The sequence below is a fragment of the Stigmatopora nigra genome, chromosome 15, assembly GCF_051989575.1.
Source record: "Stigmatopora nigra isolate UIUO_SnigA chromosome 15, RoL_Snig_1.1, whole genome shotgun sequence".
Classification (NCBI taxonomy): Eukaryota; Metazoa; Chordata; class Actinopteri; order Syngnathiformes; family Syngnathidae; genus Stigmatopora; species Stigmatopora nigra.
Window position 1 is genome coordinate 2,444,065 of NC_135522.1, and position 24,315 is coordinate 2,468,379.

Genomic DNA, 24,315 nt, shown 5'->3' on the forward strand with positions numbered 1-24,315 from the left:
AAGAGACGCTCAGAGGAAAAATGTTTGGAAACTTTATCTTTTTTTGTTGCTTTTTGGACCGTCACATTTAAGTCCAATAATTACTGGTTTACAGGCAAAATATAATCTTATTACCCTTGTAGTCTGTTCAGTGTGTATTGAGTAGTCCACAGATAGTGTTTGTCACTTTTACTGGACTTAAGCCTACTGGCAACATTTAAAGGAGTGTGACTTATAGTATTATCTGCAGTGGTGTGCAAATCTGGACCAAGTGAGGAAACATTTTGGATCGTGTGTTAGCAATTTTGCTCACATGAATGCTTTGCCCCACTCCAACAACCAATTCCATTCGCTGCCTATCACAGCCGACCCTCTCGCCCCCTTTAAATCGACACATTTGCGGAAATCCATGTGCGACTCGAGCAATATCATCGCCATAGGCAACAGCAAATGTTCTCAATAATTGAGTTTGAAATGCCTCAAACAAACATTTTGGAGTATTTTTATATGCCGTCTGACTAAATTATTTTTTACTTAGATTTAAGCATGTAAAATGGAGATATTAAACCAGGGTTGGGCAAACTTTTGGGCCATATTGACTTTAAAAATTTGACAGATGGGCCGGGTCAGCATAAGATATGATACAAATAAAAAAGTGCATCCGTTAACAGTACATATGAAACATAAACAGAAAAAAAGGATTAAAGTATTAATATACTCATCACTTATCATTAAAGTAAAAAGTATAAAGTACAACGTAAAGTCAAAAGTATAAAGTGCAAAGTAAAGTACAAAGGAATGTATTAAAAAATATTAAAATGTAAATAAAAAAAGATAGAAGGGCTGTAAAACACGAAAAACAAATAAAAGTGGACAGAGCAACTGCCACTGGCTTCCGCGTGACAGCGCCATCTTGGGGTAAAAAAATAAATATTTGGACAATGTTGGCGGACCGGATTAAAAAGCCTAACGGGCCCATATGTGGCCCACGGACCGTAGTTTGCCCACGTCTGTACTAAACCCAATAAGGCACATTTTCCTGGAAAACAGCTGTAAAAGATAGCCTCCAGAAAAGTAGATACTAGCTGTAAAAATAGCCTCGGCCTTGGTTAACATCCCTCCCGCCTCCAAATCAGGGTGATTATTAACCCGATAACAAATCCCACAGAGCTGCGGGAGGGTTTCTCCGACGGCTGGGTCGAAAGCAAGAGGCCCCTTTTTTTGCATTACGATCTTAGGGACACGCCGTGGGGGGTGTCGGAGCCCGCCTCTCTCCTCGTGTGGGTGGTGATCATTTGATTCCTACAAGCGTACCGAACTGAGTTTGTGGGTGTTGGAATGGAGGACGGCGCTTGAATGTTGCAACGCTAAGAGCTAGGGTGTGTGGATTTGTTGACGAGTGGGTGGGCCGGCGTCTGACCCTCGGACCGCCTGGACCGACCGACCGCCAAACGCCTGGTGTTGTTTGTCTTATCTCTCTCTGGAAGGCCGTGGGGGATTTTTTTTTTTTGCCTCGTGTTTTACGCGCCATTCATTCGTCTCCCGCATTTTTTACAATAAGCGTCTACGCCGCCGCCTCCTCCTCGTTCACATTCGGAAGAACGCCGCCAGCCGGACGCTTCATCTTCTCGACTCTTTTATCGGGGAGCGGTCGCCGGGTTGATGGCTCGGGGAGCGTGGCTCCGGGCGAGGCGGATTCGTGAGAATCTGCTGGCACTTACGCTTCGATGGTCGTCGGCCCGTGGGGGGCGTTGGGGGAGGGTTAGGGGGGTCGTGATGGAGGCAAGGCGGCGGAAGGGGGGGGGGGGGCGATGGACTGTTGTGCCTTAGTGACAAGGTTCATTGGGCGACAATGTGTCCGTGAAGAGGCGTTTTGATGTGAAAAAAAATCACTTAGATGACATTGTAGAGCAAGGAAATGGACAAAATGCATTTATTTTGTCTGAGGGCGGCACAGTGGTTTAGTGGTTAGCGAGTCGGCAGCACAGTGGGGGACTTGGGTTCAATTCCGGGTTGGAGTTTTTTTCTGGGTACTTCAGTTTCCTCCTACATTCCAAAGAGATGCATGGTAGGCTGATTGGACACTCTAAATTGACTCTAGGTATGGTTAGTTGTCTGTCTTCTTGCGATTGGCTGGCTACCAATTCAGGGTGTCAGTGACTGGACGATTGGTCGCCAGTCTTTTGGTCGCCGGAGACAGAGATTTTACTATTGAAACCAGCTCTCAAAATTATATTCATGAGAGTTTAATATCTAAGTACTGTTTAATATCTAAGTACTGTTTAATATCTAAGTACTGTTTAATATCCGATTACTGTTTAATATCCAAGTACTGTTTAATATCTAAGTAATGTTTAATATCTAAATACTGTTCAGTATCTAAGTACTGTTTGATATCTAAGTACTGTTTAATATCTAAATACTGTTTAATATCTAAGTCCTGTTTAATATCTAAATACATTTGACCGGCGAGCACCCAGGGTGTCTGGCCCGGCACCCCCCGGGACAAATGTGATGATAAGCGATATATAGAAAATAAGATCTGTGAGATGAAATGATGTATTCCCCCATATTGTGTGGATGCTTGTCGGACGCACGTGGCTACTCTTATTGTCTATTTCACAAGCGTCTGGCCTGTAAAGATTAGTGTGAGTCTCCGGGGTGCGACCTACGTTGTTTTCCCCTTTACGGCGCTTCCTCCGCCCGTAAATCGCCTCAATTGTTATATCCTCGCTAGTTCTTACGAGGGAAGTATTGTATTTCAACTATTTTGCCTTTCTTCTTATACATTACGGCCCCCAAAAACAAAAGCTTTAGTCCCTACCCCCCAAAAAATAGTAATTACCATGGTAACAAAGGTCAACATTATAACAAGAATGGAGAATCGAGTTGTGTGGCCGTAATAGTACGCTTAATGTACAACTAAATGCTAGTTAAAAAAAATAGATTTAGGTTTTTAATCCAATCAGGTGAATCAACATGCTAACGCTGAACATATGTTAGCATTTGGGCTTCAAACTTTTGTTGTATTGGGATATTTTGGTCCTTAAAAATGACAAAAATGAACCTGGAATGTCTGTTATTGCATTTCAACTCTGTATTGCGACTCATTTCAGAGGATGAACATCTTTTCTCTTTGCCACTTCCAAAGACTCCCAGTGCAACGCGTGCGTAGACGCATTGTTCTCGTATTAACTCAAGAGTGCGCAAGATGGAGTGAGCACTTGCCGAGAGGAAAGTAATTGCTCTTGAATCGCTCCACTGCCGATCGACCTCCCCGTATAACCTCACTCCGGCCACTATGGAAGTCCGTTCCATCATTGGCTCCGCCCACTTTCGGTCCAGACCTCATCTAAAGCTCACCGGCATCAAACCGGGAACCACGCCGAGGCCAAAAAATCCACTAAACGTTGGATTTGCGAGATTTGTTTTTGGGTGGGAAGGGGACTAATCATCTTTGACAAAATGGCGCCCCCCCCCATCCCATCTTCCGCCGCGATCCCCCCCCCCCCCCTCTTTTGTTCGCCACTTGGCGGAATATGCAAATACCAGCGCATCAGTCACAGCGTCCCGTGGCCACCGCGCCGCAGGAACTTTCAAAGGCGAGTGTGTCGATGTACCATGGCAAAATACGACCCCCTCCCCAACTATTCTGTTGCCATGGTTACATCGATTTTTTTTCACACTTGAAAATCTCATTGAGGTACCCCCCCACACCCCCCAAAAAAAGCTCAGTGGGATCATTTGTCAAGTTTGTGAATCATAAAAAATGGTGTAGGACGTGAAATACATGGATCGAGATTTAGAGGGTAGGCTTGCTTTGAGATATGAGTATTAGAGGATTTTTGTAGAGGATAAAGAATATATTTAGTGCGCGTAGTTTGGTTTTAATGTTTGTTTTTGCTGGATTTTTGTGCTGTCTCTAGATATTTTTTCTTCGCTTTGCAATGTTTATTTCAGGAGTCTACCTATAAACTTTTATGTATACATATATACCATATTTTCTCGCATATAGGCTGTATTTGTCGCCCCAAGAAATGATGACCCAATCCAGAGTAAAATCAAGGCTTATATGCAAAAAGTATTTTGACATCTATGATGAAAATTCAAGAAAAAAATATCTTGCATGAAATGTTAAAAAACAAACAAGACCGCTAACGTGACTGGACGTTTGGTCGCTGGTCTTTTGGTACTGTTTAATATCTAAGTAGTGTTTAATATCCAAGTACTGTTTAATATCTAAGTACTGTTTAATATCTAAGTACTGTTGAAACCAGCTCTCAAAATTATCTTCATGAGAGAGAGTTTAATATCTAAATATCTACTGTTTTCAACAGTACTTAGATATTAAACAGTACTTAGATATTAAACTCTCTCATGAATATAATTTGAACTCTCTGTTTACAAACCGGCGACCAAAAGGGACCAAAAGACCGGCGACCAAACGTCCGAGCACCGACCGCTACACACACACACACACACGTCCTGGTTGTACCGCTCACATGACTTCCTTTTTGAATTTGTCTATATGCAGCCAACACATAAATACGTCATAGTATTTACATTTGTTTTTTCTTCACCTGATTCCAATCCTCTTAAACCGACGTGATTGGTCCCGATTTCTCACGTCCAAACCCTACCGCAAATCTCCTCTTTTTGCTTGCCTCCCGGGCCAGCTGCCATCATTAGTTAGCTGCTAATGAGTTACAGTTAATTAGCACAAGCTCGGCATTTCCTTGTTGATTTATACTTGAATCGACACGGAGGAGCACGACTCTCTCCGAGTGAGCGTTTGGGAAAACTACCCCGACAAATGCCAGTCATTTGTGTACCTCGCGTAGCCATCTGTTGACGCCACGCTCTGCGCTAATTAGCTTCCGGAGGGACGGGGATTCCATGGGATCTGTCCAAGGTCCGTCTTTGGTGTTTGCTGCCGGCTCTCGCTGAGCGGCTTTCAACTTGGATGGATGGCGTTCTCACGAGCTCCGCCTTCCTTCCTTCCTTCTTTCGTGATGGGCCTCTTAGCTGCCGTGCAACCGCTTTGACTTTGTGCCTCGAAACTTGGAATTCAAACCTTTCCAGCAGTAGGAACTGTCAGAATGCATATTTTCAGCTTTATTCGCTCCAATACATTTCTTCAAGTTCTATATTTTTCATCTTGCGGCGTACAGTCAAAGATTTGGGTCTGTATTTGTGGGTTTTTTTTTATTTATTATATCCAGTATATCTATTTTTTGTTTGTCTGGCAAGTACTACGCAGATTCATTTATTATTTATTTGCCGAATGTTTTTGAGACGGTTGGCTGCCGCAGTCAAATATGCTCAGACAGCAGTGTTCACTCAATGCCAGCCTTCCCATTCCAAATGGATTTGATTGCTAGGACTGTCAATGGCAGGAAGTCAGGGAATTATTCCATTACTGGGGAACATTTTGCAGGAAAAAAAAGAGAACATGTCCAACAACAGCAAAAAAAAAACAAAACAAATAAATGAACAAAAACACCAAGACAATAACAACCTAGGTAGCCCAATGGATTATTTTTCTAATAACTATATATGTATGTGTATATGTATATATATATATGTATACATATGGACATCTACTCATATACATATGGACATATATACATATACATATACGTATACATATACACATACGTATACATATACATATACATATACATATACATATACATATACATATACATATACATATACATACATATACATATACACATACACATACACATACAAATATACATACACATACACATACATACATACACATACACACAAACACACACACATGTACACACGTACACATATACACATATACACATATACACATATGCACATATACACATATACACGTATACACATATATACATATATATACATAGATATATACATCTATATATACACATATACACATATATACATATATATATACAAAGATATATACATCTATATATACACATATACACATATATACATATATATATATACATAGATATATACATCTATATATACTCATATATACATATACACATACATATACATAGTACAATTTCCTGAATATATTAACTTTGCTTATATTGCAACGAAGCAAACGGATCATTTCATTTTTGATATTTTCTTTCCCCGAGCTCTCTAGCAATGAAAAACTGCAACTATTAAAAAAAAGATGAATGCGTTATATTGCAGACTTGCGGCTTGTTAGACTCCCTCCAAAACGCTATACGTACCCAGACTGTAAATGAAGGAAGAAGGCACCTCTGGATCTTTTCAAGCAGAACAACTTGGACAAAGCCAAAAAGAATGCGTGGCTTCACAGACACATTTCTAGTTCGCCACCTCACAAATACTTGTTTCATTTCACACCTGATAGCCGAGCAAAAAAAAAAAAACTCGGAAGAATCCAGCGTCTCTTTATACGCTAACATTTACGGCCATTATAGTACGTTACGCTTCAATTGCCAATACTTGGATTTAGCAGTAACATGAAAATAGACCAAAAGCTTCTCCTTCCTTTTGTAATTTAACGATGTATCGTAAAGGTGGTCTCGGCTCACTTGAACAAAATGATTTTTTGTTTAGTGGCGCCGGAGAAGAAGTGTGACTGGGCCACAATCCCGGCGAGAGGAAACAAAAGCATAAAAAAAAAATCACAAGCCAAAGCCACCTGTTCCTCTAGAATTTGCTTTGGCGTTATGGCGCCTTGCAAATCCATCCTATACGACACGGGTTACAATGGCGCCATAATACTATCCAATAATGAGACTGGACCGCTGCCTTTTATAACTCGCAAAAAGGCACTCGGTGTGATTGCCCGGGCACTTTGTGATCATTTGGATTGGGCGTAAATGACTGGCATTGATTACAGCGCCTCTCGCGTTTTCTCGCCTCGCCGTTCTATTGTACGTCGTCTCGTCTGCTCGCTCGGCGGGATCTTCCCGCAAGAGCTTTGTTCTCGTTCACGACTGCACGCCATTAATCACCATAGAGCATCACAGTCTTAATCTGTGATTGGATTTAAAGTATCGTCATAGGATCTGAAATTCATGTTGGAAAACTTAGCCTGACTCAATCTGCAAATTTTCTTCTCTGTTTTGTAAATGCTTTTAAAAACACACTTTCATTTTTTTAAATTTAGGCGTGGCAAGAACTAATCCGACCCTGAAATAATCAGTGACTGGACGTTTGGTCGATGGACGTTTGATCGATGGACGTTTGGTCGACGGACATTTGGTTGCCGGATTCACTCGCTCTCAAAATTATAATCATGAGAGAGAGAACTGTCCGGGGACCAAGTGTCCGGGGACCAAGTGTCCGGGGACCAAGTGTCCGGGGACCAACTCTCCGGGGACCAAGTGTCCGGGGACCAAGTGTCCGGGGACCAAGTGTCCGGGGACCAAGTGTCCGGGGACCAAGTGTCCGGGGACCAAGTGTCCGGGGACCAAGTGTCCGGGGACCAAGTGTCCGGGGACCAAGTGTCCGGGGACCAAGTGTCCGGAGACCAAGTGTCCGGAGACCAAGTGTCCGGAGACCAAGTGTCCGGAGACCAAGTGTCCGGGGACCAAGTTTCCGTTGACCAAACGTCCGGGGACCAAGTGTCCGCTGACCAAGTGTCCGGTGACCAAGTGTCCATCAACCAAACGTCCGGGTACCGAAACAATCGATCAATTGGTAGGATGAGCCGTCACGTCAAACGCGTCCCAGATGGAAGACGCTCTGAGCTGCTGTCTCTTCACTGAGGCTGCATTTGAGTGACTGAGGCTGACAAACATACCCGCGCACGCATCCACATCCACATCCACATCCACACACACACCCGCACACACACGAATCAGCGGCGCGGAAAGAACAAACGGCGTACACCTGTCGAGCACGGCGTCCCGTCACACTAATGTGAGCCGTGTCAAAGCAGAGCGCCAACTTGAGCGAATGCTTCAAATCACGCTCAAAGCGCTCAACACAAGCCCCACCTCCAAAAAAAAAAAATACACAAACTCATTGGCTCCCTGTCAAAACAGATTGGACCTTTTTTAACAATTTCGTCATACGCAGCCGAATATGATGTCGAGTCAATTATGATGACACAGCCTATGTCCAATTATTATTAATATTATTATTATTACCTCCCATTGCCATGTTGGAAAATCTACAATTGGCCACCCGCGGGTCGCCTATTGGACGCCGTTGTTGGATAAGGTCTTCCATTTTGCGAGGACGCCTTGAGCCGTACACGCGCCGCCGCCCAAAATGAGCTCTTCAAAGATTAGCCACAGATGGCGCCGATAGCGGCAGACCTCCCTTTACACGAGCGCAACCCAATCCAATCACGCTTTGTCCGATTTGTTCACCGGGCGCGCTCCGATTCCATTATTTATTCTTTTAGAACTACCTCAAAGGTCAGTTGGCCTTTTGTCTGTGAACCGAACACACCCGACCTCGTTCGATTCCCTCCATTTTGACCCACACTATTGGACAGGTAGCAATTTAACACTTTCCACAATAGCAATTTGGCGACGATTGGCAAATTGGAAACGACGGGGTGGGGATGTCCGACAAGGGCGCCCGCATTCTTCATTTTCATCGTCAAACGGGGCTCTCAGATGGAACATATCGCCGACGTGGCGGGAGATGATGCGCAAATGAGCACAAGTGGAAACGTGTAGGAGGAAATGATGATACTGAGGAGGAGGAGGAAGAGGAGGAAGGCCCTGAACGTCACCGCCGCTCGCGGCTAAAGCTTCCTGCGACGGAGCATCTGGGAGCGATTGGAGCATGAAGAGTACATCAACCTTTGCTGGCATAAAAAATATATAAATAAAATACGCAACTCCCGCTCTGTCGATTTTGTGGCGTCGAATTTGGATTTCAGATGGCAACGACCTTTTTTGGACGCCGAGCCCACCGGCGGTTGACTTCATTTTGTTTGGCCGCCAGAGTAAATAAACTAGGGCCGGATGCCAGGTTTTTATTGGCTGACAGCGAAGTTTTTGGAGGATTTTTTGGGGATATGGCCCGCACATGAAGCTTTAGTTCAGGCTATGTTGTGTTAGATGTTATATTGATATTTAGTTTTACATATATAGTACTTATATATATACTATATATTTATATTATTGACATATCAAATAATGGTCCAATGTAATGAATTGAAATATTTTGGTTGTGAGTTTTTTGACGTTTTTTTTCTGGTAATTTGCTCTTTTTAAATATAAATTAACGGCAAATAGACGTCCAATCTGTTCTGATTAGGAAGTTAGCAGTGATTGTTCGATTGGTCGATGGCATTTAGTAGATTAACATAATTTAAAAATGTGAAGTTCGTTGACGTAAAAGGATTTATTTACTAGATACTTTTATTTTTCATTATTAAATATATTTTTGGTGCATTAGAACGGCCAATTTCATCAAAAACAATGTAAAAAAATAAAAATATAAACGGAACATACTCTATGATAACTATTCAATTCCAAATATGTCACGTTAACCTCAATATGTTATGCTAACCTCAATATGTTATGCTAACCTCAATATGTCATGCTAACCTCATCCCTACAAAAAAAATCACATTTTCTCCTGACTTATTTAGAATTTCTAAACAAGCATTTCCCCAAAAAACAAATTCTGACTTCATCCCCCTTTCCACTTCTAAATCCTATAAAAAAACCAAAAAAAACTAACTACTATCTGCCATTTAAAACAACAACAATAACAAAAGCAAGTACAAAACAAAAACAGGAAGTGTTACATAAACAAACCCACGCTTTTGAAAACAGAATCATCATCTTGGTGAAGGTAATTAACTCTCCCCGTCTGAGTTTTTCTTCTCGTTCCGCCAGCGAGCGTACATCTCCGTCCGTGTGCACGTTTATGTGTGCACATTCTGTCGTGTGCACAAATGTGTGTCCCCGGGCTGATTGTGTGATTACTTGTGGGAAATGAGGGCTTTTGTTGTTGTGAGAGGATCAAAATTGAGTCTTTTCCAAGCACGAGTGGCGTTTTTTCTTCGTTTTTTTCGCCAAGGTGACCACTCAAAAGTCGCCATCCTTCAAATATCACGACTCTCGATGTCGGATGGACGCTAACTCGTAGGAATACCTGGTTAGCGAGGTCTTATCTGGCCATTTTGGGGGTCTTTTTTACCCGTTTTTTGGCTTGCAAAAGCAATGGCGATGGCGGGTATGATGGCGACGTACATACGAAGGCCAGCCAAGCCTTCCTTTTCTCTTTCAAGCTGCTATAAATAGGGCCGAAGGAGCCTCAGGGCTGGCAGTGTAATGAGATTAACAGAACCAGCTTCGCTTCTTGCTCTTTCATTCAGATCCTTTTCACTTTAGCGCCTCTAGTCGTTGGGTGTCCACAATCAGCATGTTTGTTGGCTTTTTGTTTTTTTTTGTTAAGATATTTTTAGTGCAAAACACTTCTCTGATCTTCTCGAGTTCATTGTTCTGTCGGTAGTAGCCTCCAGTCGAATGGGATTGGTCGTCTGAAGATGTGAATGGAAGTGGAAATGTGGTTGGTGGAAGTTGGAATGGATTTTTTGATGGTTGTAATTGTCAGTGTAGAAGTTTTAGGGAAAAAATTGATCTCAATTCAGTTCATTAGACGCTTAATCATTGTTATAAGTAAAAAAAAACATTCAAACAGAATTCTACTTACGAAATGTATTGGTTCCAAAACTTTTTTTGTAAGTAGAGGTGTACTTTATAAGTAAATTCTCTAATTTGTTCCAGAGTTGTCAAATAACTTCCATCTAAACCCTTTAAAATTTGTTAAAATTATCCCAATTTTGTATGAAAGATGTGAGGAAACATACAAAAATTAGAGAAAATTATAAGGAAATGATTTATTAATGTCTTAAAATAAATAAAGCATAGGAAAATATGCTCTGGACCAATGAAATATCTCCAATATGGCCGTTATAGATGTAATACCCAGAAGACGTACACTTTGCAGTACATTTTAGACTTTTACGTGTGCCCTATGTGTGTGAGTGTGTGTGTGTGTGGGAAAATATGTGCCTTGTTGCATTTGTACAGTTTTTAATAGTTTAATACGAAGAATTCAAAATAAAATAACTAAAATAAATTACTTTTTGGGGGTATTATGTAAATAGGATCTTTTTCATATCTCAAGTCACTCATTTGCATATACAATGTGTTCGTAACCTGAAACCTTCGTATATAGAGCCATTTGTAAGTAGAGGTATGACTAGTTTGTTGAGTTATCTTTATCAAATTTGAGTAAAGGACTTTTGGAGGTGATTTTTTTCCCCTCCTTAGCAATCGAGAGGAAATCGCTATCTTACTCAGGTGCAAAAAATATGTGAGACCTGCCAAAATCCAACACATTTCCTCCACATTTGTCCCAAATCGGAGCTATTTCCCCGAACTTCATCGGCCGAGCACATTTCAAAGCGTTTGTCTCCGTCACGCATCTAAAAGCGCCGCCGCCCTTTGTGATGTTCGCATGGGACCATCTGTTGCTGCCGCTAAAAGAGCAATAGTCAAACACTCATTGGATGTGGCAGCTATTGTGTGTTTTTGTGCGTTTGTGAATGTGTGTGTGTGTGGAAACAAGCCAACGCTCCACCGTTGCTGTGCATTAGCGCTCGATTCTTTGGTGAAAAAGATGGTGGCCACTTTCTTCTTCAATTGACATTAACAGTCGGAATCAAGCTACCTGCTTTAAAAATTGGGTGGCAATGTTTTGCTTTGTGTCCATTTTTTGGTCACGTTATTTTCATTTTGGGGCTTTTTTTTTTTAAAAAAAAAATCATATCCTGGTTAACTTGATGGTTGGCGTCCAATCCATTTTGGAACAGGATTGGACGTCAATGACCTAATTGCTGCACATTTCCATTTTTCAATTGATTGTTTCTATTGTTGTCAATGGCGAATAATGTTAAGTTTAGAGCACTCCATTGTTAATTTTAGGGTTTTTGGTGGTCACTTTCTGCACTTTTTGGGTTAATAATTTTCTACCCTGCCAATACAAAGTATACAAATCAGTTAAAACCTGAAAGTACTCCTTATTTCTGTTTTTACTGGGTCTCATTTTACCTTTTTGTGGCTTCCAAATACTTTTAACTAAGACTTTTTTGGTCAAATTCAGGTAGAAAAAAAGGCAAAAACCTTTTTGATTTCTAAAACATTCGAGTTAGATCAATATTTTTTCTCCCCCCCGTCCACATAACAGCCATTTTTTTCCCAACTGTACACATTAGCTGCTAAAAAGTGTGTTGCACCAAAAAAATAGACAAAAAAATGATAAATCTAAATCAAATAGACAATAAATACATTAATGACCGTGTTCCACGAAATAGACACAAAAATAAGATAAAAGACTAATATAGTCACTATACATATATGTTTTTATGTCATTATGTAACGATAGATTAGACGGTGATGCAAATTCATAAAAAAAGTCAAAAAAAGCAACTCTATTCAACCTCCATCGACAAAAATTCACCATTTAAAACACACACATAGTCTAGAAAATCCCCCTCAGTATCTCGGGGGTGTCACAGTCTACTTCCTAAGCCACTCCTTTCAGCAAAAACAGACCATCTTAAAAAAAAAAATCATTAAAAAAATACACCTTTCACTTTGATTTAAACATTTCCCTGCCTCATTTGGCACGGCCGTTTTTTCCAGACGCCTCGGACGGCAGACGGTCAGCGTCTGGCGCGGCGAATTCGAGCCAAGTGGAAACAGAACAGGCACGTTTGAATTATGGAATGTTTTTTTTTTTAAAGGAAAAAGAGAGGCTATTAAGGCGAGCGATAGGGACAGACAGCATGAGTCAAGGGACTCACGTCAGGATGCTTTTACACTTTAACAAGCAGCCAATCGCTGTTGTCGGTTGGATTCCTCCTAATGGGATTCTCCGCTTACGGGAATTGGACGCTAATAGCGGTGTACGCCATGCTAATTGCTACATTTCATCTCAGGGGAGGCTAAGAAGGAGAGTAATTAGGCGCTCCTATTAATTCTAAACAGAAAAACAAGATGATTGCAATGATGCATTCAACGGGAATTTTCTTGCATTATGGATTAGAAAATGGAGAAATATGAAGGCTTTTTATCCTTATTTTTTGATACGCTTTTGTGGACATTTTGGGGTTTATGTTGGTTTAATTGTGTTAATTATTTGGCAATGGTTAATCTTGATTTTAATGTCATTTTTTGGGGGCTCGTTTAGGTTTAATTAGAGGGCAAATTAATCCAATTTGGAAAGAATAGTTGTGTAATTTTTTATTTTTTCAATTGGAATTTTGATTATATTTTAGAGGGATGGCTCATTAGTATCTGGTTTTGAAATGTATTTATTCATTTTTTTGTATTAAATTAGATGTATAAGGGGAAGATTGATCTAACTAATTTTTGTGTCTATTTGGTGGAACACACTTTTTTTATTTATTATCTATTATATTTAGGTCTACCATTTTTTGGTTGTTTTTTCTGGCTATTTTTTTGGTGCAACACACTTTTTTTGTCGCTTATGTTTACAGTTGGGAAAAAATGGCTGTTATGGGGAGGGATTAATCAAACTATAATATTTTACAAATCCCAAAAAGTTTTTGATCTTTTTTTCTACCTGAATTTGACCAAAAAAAGGCTAAAAGTTTGGTGGCAACAAACGACCAATCCATTTTGATTGGAAGCAAATGTTCAGTCAAATATGTCATTTAATGAGAGGAAACAAACTGTATATTTGATAAAAAAAATTAATTATGTAAAATTAAATATTTAAACGTATTTTGCTAGCATTTTTTGGTGATTTTTGTCAATTAATTAAAACACAATCCCAATAACTCTCACTATAATGTTCATATGACTTTTTCTCATATTGGAAAAAATGGCCGCCAATAGGTTATTAAACTTTGTATTTGATAAAAATGTAGTTCCATAAACCAAAATATTTAATATATTTTTCTTGCATTTTTTGGTGATTTTTTTTCAATTAATTAAAACACTTACTATACTAATAACTCTTTATCTCACTATAATATTCATATGCATTTTCTCATATTATAAAAAAAAAGATGGCTGCCAATAGGTTATAGCACTTTATATTTGATAAAAATTTAGTTCCATAAACCAAAATATTTAATATATTTTTCTTGCATTTTTTGGTGATTTTTTTCAATTAATTAAAACACTTACTATACTAATAACTCTTTATCTCACTATAATATTCATATTCATTTTCTCATATTATAAAAAAAAGATGGCTGCCAATAGGTTATTGACACTGTCGGTAGGATTTGGCGATCAAGTCGCCGTCCAAATACTAGACACGCTATCGTGCTTTTTGATTGGCCCAAATGAGAGGACAGTGGCGGGCGGGGTGACGCTTTAAGTGGAGTGTTTTTGCTGTCAAATCAACCTTGAACGCTTTCCCCCTCGCAAGGCCGCGTGCCGGCCAAGGCTTATTTGCGTGCGGCGTCCCTATAATTAGCCCTTGTTTTTTTTTTTTTTTAGTAACGCTCGAACCGTCGTCTTTGTGACAAATTTGATGCAAAGGCTGCTTAATTAGGGCGTCGATTGGATTCAGTGTGCCGGAAATTCCGATTAAAGAAAAAAGGATCTGATGATTGAAAACTCTTCTCGCGTTTCCAAAACATGCTTGATTGAACAAATCAAATTGTTTTTGAGAGAGTGGGAATTGTTGTATACTCTGAGGATTGGTCGCCAATGGATTTTTAGATCCCAAGAACCTCGTGAGGATAAACAGTCTTTTCCTTCTCCTTCAATTAGCGATTTCGATGGCGATCAGTATAATGTTAAGTCATAGATTATGTTAATAAACTCCAAAATCTAGACTGTTTAGTGGGTAATATGTGGCTCACAAGCCGCATTCGGCTCCTGGCCAAAAGAAATGTGACTCTTTGCCTAAATTTGTGTTTCTGTTATTTTTATTCTCTTTTAAAACACACTCAAATTCATTCAAACACATTAAAAATAAATTATAGATTATGTATTTACATTTTTTTGTAAGGGGAAGAAAGTATTAAGGAAAACTATATGGTTTTAATTGTGTATTTTGTATGAGTGTGGCTCTTTGACTCTCACAATTGAATATTTTGACTCTTTGACTCTCACAATTGAACATTTTTGCTCTTTGACTCTCACAGTTGAACATTTTGAGTCTTTGACTCTCACAGTTGAACATTTTGACTCTTTGCCTCTCACAGTTGAATATTTTGACTCTTTCTGTCTAAGTTATTAGCTACCTCTGCGCTAGCTACCGTACAAAAACACAATAAATGATTCCATCTACAGTACTCGAGATGGGAATCTAACCCGATCGCTTTAGTCTATTATTGCTACTCTGGAAGTAGATGAGGAGCCGAGTCACTCTTGATGAGTCACACTCGTCTCTCCTCTCAAGGCTCGTGTCTTCGTCTTTTTCTCTTTTTTGCTCAGAAAGGAAAAAGCCTGCAGAGAGGGAGTCACCTTCTGCTTAAAATACGCACTGGCTCGTGGGCGCTGGAAGTCAGACGTCCACCTCCCTTCCACTCGTTTGCTTCACGCGTCGTAATTGGCTGGCTGGGAAGTACGCTTTGACGCTTTCGAGGGAGACTGGATAGACCAGCTTAGAAAAAATGGCTCATTACACTTTGGTGGTGGAATTCGGACATTTTTTTTAGGGAATTTGTGGAAGACAGAGGCTGATTGTGGCCTAAGGGAGCTGTTAGTTAGTTAGTTTGACATCTAACATCTAGTTTGGGATGGGGAATTTGGGAATATTATATTATTTTGAAGTAAAATGAAGGAATTGGAGGACTCATTTTTGAGGAAAAAAACTATTTTTTTAAATTGTAAGTGAAAAATACTTAAATGATATATGAAAAAATGGTGTAAGAAAATAGAAATGATTCAAAATTAAAATATTTTTAAAAAATCTTCCAAAAATATGTTTTTCTGCAAAATTTGGAAAAAAATAGAAATGATTTAAAATGGAAATAATCTTAAAAATGTCTATTTTGGGTGGGGAATTCTGTAAAATTAAATATAATTTTTTTTAAAGTAAAATGAAGGAATTGGTGGATTCATTTTTGGGAGAAAAAAAAATTCTATGCAAAATAATTAAATAATATTTGAAAAAAATTGTGTAACAAAATAGAAGTGATTCAACATGAAGATATGATTAAAAAATGCTTCAAAAATATGTTTCAGTAAAATAAAAATAATAAACACAAAATAGAAATAATTCAAAATTAAAATAATCTTCCAAAAATACATTTGAGTAAAATTTAGGACATATTTGTGCTGCCATTTAAAGTCATAGATGTCCAATCCCAATATATCTTATTTGATATTAATTTCTTAATCTTCGCCCATCCTAAACCATGCAAAAAACCATTTTTCCATGCAAAAAAAAAACTTGATAGATGAACACATAGTGTCGCTAAGGATGTAATTTTCCGGCGTGTGAGCTGTAGGGAACTGCACAGGCGTGTCAGACAATCTGTTTCCAAGACAGGGGAGGGCAAAGAAATGCTCGTTAAACAAATGGAGACTCCTTGGGAATTCCCAATGGCAGGTGTAAACACAGCGGGGACGCTGGGAATCACGACTTCTAAATGTCCTTTTTAACAATGGACGCTCGTATTTGTTCAACCTGAGCACCTTTTAATTAAAACAATATTCAGTTCAAGGTTGAAACGCCGTGGCGTCCATCAAACGGGCCTTCGGAAACAAGCCGTGACATTTTAAAGAACGTTGGACAGCTGCCGAAAAGCCGAAAATCCGAATAGCGATTTGACCTTTTTTGACGACGGCGACGCCCCTTGAATGCTTTGTGCTTTGCCTTGCATATATAAAGAAAAGAATTTATTTTAAAATGTCAAGTCAAGTCATCTCAGTTTATAGTTTGGGAAGCTGGGAATGTTGAATAGATGAGCTAGCTTAGCCATTTAGAGTCAGTAGGGATGTATTTTGTTTTAGGCAAAAGGAAAAAATGCTAACGTTGACTTTTTGTAGTAAGTACAACTTCAAATGTACTCCAATTCAATCAAAATTTTCGATATATTTGGGAAGGGGATATAGGAGTAAGTGGGACCATCATTTAGGAGCTAAGATTGGTCGCTGTGTCCATTTATTATTAGTATTATGTTCACTCATAAGTACATGTTGTAAATCCACTGATTTACTATTGGGTTGACAAATGAAACTTGATTAAATTGCGACCATAAAAATGCCACTTCAGACATCAGATATTTCCGTTTATGCGCGTTTATATGTCTCAATCAGTGGTGTCGTTTTTTACCCTTCCCTCTGACCCAAACCCTACTGAGTATTAAACCTGATGGTGCTCGGACGTTTGGTCGCCGGTCTTTTGGTCGCCGGTCAAACAATTTGTTGTTGAAACAAGCTCTCAAAATTATATTCATGAGAGAGAGAGAGTTTAATATCTAAGTACTGTTTAATATCTAACTACTGTTTGATATCTAAGTACTGTTAAATATCTAAGTACTGTTTAATATCTAAGTACTGTTAAATATCTAAGTACTGTTAAATATCTAAGTACTGTTTAATATCAAAGTACTGTTTAATATCAAAGTACTGTTTAATATCTGAGTACTGTTTAATATTTAAGTACTGTTTAATATCTAAGATATAGTTTAATATCTAAGTACTGTTGAAAACAGTAGATATTTAGATATTAAACTCTCATGAATATAATTTTGAGCTGGTTTCAACAGTACTTAGATATTAAAGAGTACTTATATATTATAGAGTACTTAGATATTAAAGAGTACTTAGATATTAAAGAGTACTTAGATATTAAAGAGTACTTAGATCTTAAACAGTACTAAGATATTAAAGAGTACTTAGATATTAAACAGTGCTTAGATATTAAACAATACCTAGATATTGAACAGTACTTAGATATTAAACAATACTTAGATATTAAACTGTACTTAGATATTAAACTTGTATGAAATGAGTAATTTTAATGGTAGCCGTTGTTTGTTCTCGTATTTGCAAACAATTTAAGGACTGCTGTGCCTTTCCATGTCCCACTGCTGGGATTGGACAGCCAGTCCTGGAACCTGGACGGATGTGGCCACATTTTTTTGGCTCTCTCATCACGTCCCCCAGGTCTTCGTTTGACATAATTTATTCGGCAGCGTGTCTTGAAGCCATCTGTCCTCGTGACCCGTCATCCAAAAAGCCACGTTGGCAGCCGCCGAGCCGAGCGCTAAAACGATCACATTCGCCTTTCATCGCCACTTACCTATTCGGCGGCGGCGAAGGCGGCGAAGGCTGTTCGGCGCCGTACCGTGGGCGACAAACACATAAAGGATGAAGGCGCGCCACCAGCGACCTTTTCCATTATTCCACTTGCAGTGAAAGTCGGTCATGTCGTCGGGAAGTGGATGTCTGTCGCCCGTGGCGCTTCACGTGGCGGCGACCCGTGTTTCATTATACACTGACTCACGGGGAAACGTTAATCCTTCATAAGTGACAAATAATGGCGGACAAAACCATTTCACGACATCACAACGGTCACATACATCATTTTAATGTCAAAAAAACGTGACTGTCGGGCCTATTTTTTTGTGGGGGAGAGTCCGGGAACTTCAGTCCGTTATAGCACGCTCGTCATCTTGGTGACAGGAAACTCTTGACGTCAAAATGACTGGTCGCTCATCCTACTTTTAGGTGCTCTCTTTAAGCCTCAAGTGGGATTTAGTGTAGATTTAGATGTGATGCTACTGAAAACTGAAAAAGCCATCTTTTAAAATGTAACAGTCACATATCTGGCAACCTTGGCCAATTGCTCCCCTTATTAATCATTGCTATTCTCTGGTAAAAACCAGTAAAAGTGCAATATGGTATATATCTACTCACATAGGATGCACTTAAAAGTCTAAAATTTAGAAAAAAATGGATGGGGTGCCCAATTAGTTTGCACAAAATTCTAGATTTTTTAGATGCTAACAGCTTGATTGTCTGGGTACATTGCTTACTGACGTGCTATATTTATATGGTGAAAAGTGACAATATTAGCATGACGTTTTTGACTACTACAACAAGACCATCCGATTTAGAGACGAAATAAGTAAAAACAGATTGCTTTTAAAAAAAAACTTTAAAAAAATTCTGTACAAAAGTTGCTATATGGCGTATAGAATTTTAAATGATTAAAAAAATGTATAAAATACAAGTTGATAGATATAGAGTGTCAGTAAGACAATCAAGGGCCAATCAGAGCCAAATAGATTGGGTGTTTATGTCCGTCACTGTTTTTGAATCATTTACGTCGCTAGCTAAAATCTTCTGAAAAAAATGGCGGTTGTTTTCATTTTTTTTTTTGTTGAGAATGACAGACTTGACATAAATGGTAACATTGTTCCTAAATATTTGAAAAGAAATCGTTCCTTTTTGTGCATGCAATATGAAACCTTTGTAGTTTAAGCACAATTAAATTTTAATCTTGCACTAAAGTAGCATGAAGATTTAATTGAGTCAGTCTGCATACTATTGGATCAGATCCCCCCCCCCCCCCCCCCCAGGGGTGAAGAATATGCGAAGAGATGAAAATTAAATTGGCAAAATTCCTTCAATGGCAATGACGACCATTTAACAGCCGTATAAAATGGTATAAATCTTACTGGTGAGTGGAGGTGGACCCCCTTCTCCTTTAGTCAGGGGAGCTTTCAGGGCAATTTCCTCAAATGAAAAGACAATTGTGCCAAAAAAGAAAAAAAAAGTGTCTCATCTGGACTGCCAAATCCAGGTGGAGTTGAGGGAGCATTAATAGATTTAAAGGATGTTAGGTGACGGCTGTCTGCCAGGCGTTTTCCAGCCTTCCCATAATCCCCTTTGGTTTGCACATCAAATAAAGCCATTTTGCGTAGAATGGAGCAGGTGTCAGCTCATGGCCGACACCTGCCGTTTTGTAAATGTGCTGACCGTCCCTCTGTGCTCCAGTCCAGCTGGGGAAGGATTATCCATCCTAATCCTCGCTTTTTAACATTTTTTATTTATTTTTTTTCAATCTCATGCTGCGTTCAATTCGGCTACGTTTTTTTTCCACTATCGGCTCAAATACAGTTTCTGTTATTCCTAGAATCTAGCATAATTATATGCATAATATGTTCTATATTCCATGTTTTATTGCAATTTTTTTCAAGGGTCGCAGGGGGTGCTGGAGCTTGAATCAGAGGACGAGAAGACACAACTATTCATGTTGACTCTCATACCTAGGGGTAATTTAGAGTGTCCAAACAGACTATAATGCGTGTTTTTGGAATGTGGGAGGAAACTGGAGTACCCGGAAAAAACCCACAAAGGCCTAGGGAGGACATGCAAACTCCATAACAGGTCAACCGACCTGGATTCGAACCCAGAACCCCAGAACTGTGAGGTCGATGCGCTAACCACACAGACATGAGCTCTTGGTCTTTATCTTCTGCATAGAGCACATGTGTATTTGATAAAATAAACATTGTTTTAGATCTATAAAAAAACGGAATATTCAGGTCTTTTAATCCAGTTCATTTAATCCATTTATAAAAAAATATATCTAAATATTATATCTAAAATGTTCTGGCCTACATGAAATCAAGTTAACATCAAATCAGTCCGCAAACCAACCCGAGTTTGACACCCTTGTACAACATAATGACGGGTCTGAATCATCCTGCGCGTTGGCTATTGAGCACGCCAGGCGCTTTTATTCCGCAACGACTCTCCGGGCCGGGCTTTCGGAAGTGACGCATCGCCGGCGGGCGCTTTTGCCTCGACTTGCCCTTTTTGTGCTGCTCCAGCAATGACGGAGACTCGCTTTCTTTGGCATTTACAGTGCGATGCACATTAAGAAGAAGCTGTGGGTCGCGGGGGTGCTGTAGGCTAGACACGGGTCGGGGCGAGGCCGGGGCGTTGGCTTAATGGAGGTCGGATGATAGCGAAGGAATCGAACATGGGATAGTCAGCATTTGGCAAGGGGAGTCTGGGAAGTATGCCAGTGAAATAGTGATTTAATGTTGTTGGGTAGACATCTTAAGAAGAGGCAATTCATTTATTTAATGGGTAGAAATGCTGGGGCCGACATCTCCCCAGAACCTTTTGGCAATCCAATCAAAGCTGCCCTGCTTCCGGGAATTGTTTTCAAACACGATTTTGTCGACGTTAGACGGCGGCGTTCATTGCGTTTTCTAGCTTGAAAAGTGCTCTTTAAATAGATTGCAAGTGGACGAGGGGAGTTTATTATTGAGATAGTTTTACGGGGTGATGGAGATGAGACTTGACAAGGAGATATTTTGAAATACAAAAACGCTCAGATCTCAATCATCCATTTTAGATATAATATTTAGATATATATTTTTTTATGAATGGATTAAAAGAACTGGATTAAAAGTCCTGAATATTCGGTTTATTATAGATCTAAAACAATGTTTATTTCAGCTTTTTTTATATATATTTTTAGATTTTACTAAATTATTTTGAACTAAAAACTGAAAAAAATATTAAAAAATGACAATTATTTATTTAAAAGGGGGAAAATCAAATGTAATATACATCTATACTCTTCATTTTTATTTGATCCTAAAACAGAAAGTCAGCACTCATCATTTACTTTCCCGGGCCGCACAAAATGATGCGGCGGGCCAGATTTTGGCCCCCGAGCCACCACTTTGACACCAAAGCGGTATATTGTGTGTGTGTTTTTTTTTTTAAATCCTAAAACAGAAAGTCGAAATTCATAATTTACTTTCCCGGGGCGCACAAAATGATGCGGCGGGCCAGATTTCGGCCCCCGGGCCACCACTTTGACACCTATGCCGTTTGCTGACGATTCCCCTAACGAGCATTTGACTATGGCTATTTTCTTTAGTTTCAGGCATGTAGTTTTCTCCAAGTTTTTCAATCTTATGGGGAAATCCCACCACTTTAAAACGCATCCTTTTTTCATCCTTTTTGGGGTAAGTTGATCTTTTTTTTGTGATTGATAGCTTGGTAAACCTCCGCGACAGGAGCTGACCAGACTTTTGGCAAAACGCTGATGTGGCACAGACTTGCTTCCTCATCATGAATAATCAATAGCAAGACCCAAAAAATGAGAAAAAAAACAACTGGCAGTCCAGGGTTAGAGGTCATCAGAGGGTGACAATGTATGTAAATCCCCCCTGCCCCCCTAGCGGCCCTTTCTGTGGTGGAGCTTTAATCAAACTAATCGCCGCATTGACTCGGTGCTCTCGAGCCCTTTGAAGACTGCCGTATTAATGACACCTAATCCACCGTCTCCTCTTTGAGGCATGAACGTGTGCGGAGAGAAAAAAAACGCAGTAATGCAGTTTCAGCCTGACGTTTCCAGCTTTTTTTTTGCACTCTAATTGAATAAAGTCTGCTTTCAAAAGAGCATTTACATTCCCCAACAACCAACAGTTCCCCTGAATGTAGGAAATGAAGAGTAAACTCTCATCTCAGACAGTTTCAGACCAAGAGTGACATCCCAAAGGGTCATTTTGTTAGTAAAATTGTCTAAAAAAAGTCGAGAAAACATTATTTAACATTTATGTACAGTTTAATGGTTGACCTTATGACCTTTAACCCCTTGTAGGCATTTAACTTTTTGCCAATGAAAAAATTGCACCATTTTGGTGAGGAATTGTTGGATTAGGGGAATTAAATAAATCATTTGGATCACAGGTGTCAAAGTGGCGGCCCGCGGGCCAAATCTGGTCCGCCGCATCATTTTGTGTGGCCCGGGAAAGTAAATCATGAGTGCCGATTTTCTGTTTTAGGATCAAATTAATGAAGAGTATAGATGTATATTATTTTTTTTTGATATTCTCCCTATTAATCAATTATTGAAATTTTTAATCAATTTTTCTGTGTTTTTAGTTCAAAAATCATTTTGTCAAATGTAAAAAACATTAAAAAAAAGCCCAAATAAACGTTGTTTTAGATTGATAAAAAAAAACTGAATATCTAGATATTATATCTAAAATATGTAGATCTTTTTAAACATCACAATCAAATTAATTGCATGATAAAATGATTAAATAAATCAAATAGTAGTAAGTAGTAGTAGTAATAATAATAATAATAATCCAGACTGATGATCATATAGTAGGCGTGTGTATCAATCTGAACCTCAAAAAAAAATACTATATCAATTTAAGAAATCAAACAGACGACAAAGTTGCGAAAGTCTAAGTACACGCACAATTTCCTCTAAAACCGCCCCGACCAAATCCGTCAACCCTACCAACGTCATCTCCAAATGCCATACGGGCAAAGTATGACCGCAATGTTGTCGATAAGCATCGACGCGGGCTCTCGTTATTGACGTAACAAATAACAGCTCAGCAGCCTTCTGGTAAAAAAAAATAAACCTGTATTCAAACACGCATCCACACAAAAAACACAAAAAAACAAAAAAACAACCCAAAAAAACAAAAAAACAACCAAAAAACAACAACAAAGCCCCCAAAACTACAAAAAAACCCAAAACCCCAAAAACAACAAAAAACAACAACAAAAACCCCAAAACTACAAAAAAACCAAAAAACTACAACAAAACACCAAAAACAACAGAAAACACCAAAAAACAACAACAAAAACCCCAAAACTACAAAAAAAAAACAAAAAACTACAACAAAACACCAAAAACAACAAAAAAACACCAAAAAACAACAACAAAAACCCCCAAAATACAAAAAAACCCAAAAAACTACAACAAAACCCCCAAAACAACAAAAAACCAAAAACAAAAAAACATTTAAAACCCCACAAAAAATAAACAAATGCAAAAAAACAACAAAAATCCACCGTCAAAACCCAAGACAACAGAATATTCCCATCTCCTCTGTCATCACCCAATTAGTCACGCTCGACCACTTTGCACCTTGGCAGAAAAACCCATTTCATGGTCTAATTGTCGCTTGCCTGAAATGACGACGATGATGATCATCATGATGAAGTCAACGTCTTTTTTTCCCGACAAAAAGGTTGAGCCGAGTGAGCGTGTTGATGTCAAAACACCAAAAATTGTTTTGACCGCAATGCCTTTAGTGGAATATGTAAACATTAGCTGGGTGAGTCAAGCGTGTCGCCTTCCAAACTTTCCTCACTTTTTTTTTGTTCTTTCTGGGTGGCTTTCTCTCTTGCTAATCCTCATTGCGCAAAAAAAAAACACACACTTACACACACACACACACTTTGAGTGTTGTTGTGTTGCCTGTGGTCTGTTACTGATCAGCTTTCCTGTTACTGCAGAGCAACTGCGAGACGTGAGATAAGGACAGTGAAAGCGCATGCTCTCGGGGCCCAGAGGAAGGGAGGTGAGACGGGGGGGAGA

General features: G+C 39.2%; 1 protein-coding gene across 1 annotated transcript in view; it reads left to right on the plus strand.

The window, feature by feature from the left end:
• Positions 1–24,315, plus strand: part of pde4a (phosphodiesterase 4A, cAMP-specific) — a 41,336-nt gene that overhangs the window by 2,685 nt on the left and 14,336 nt on the right. The window lies entirely within an intron of this gene.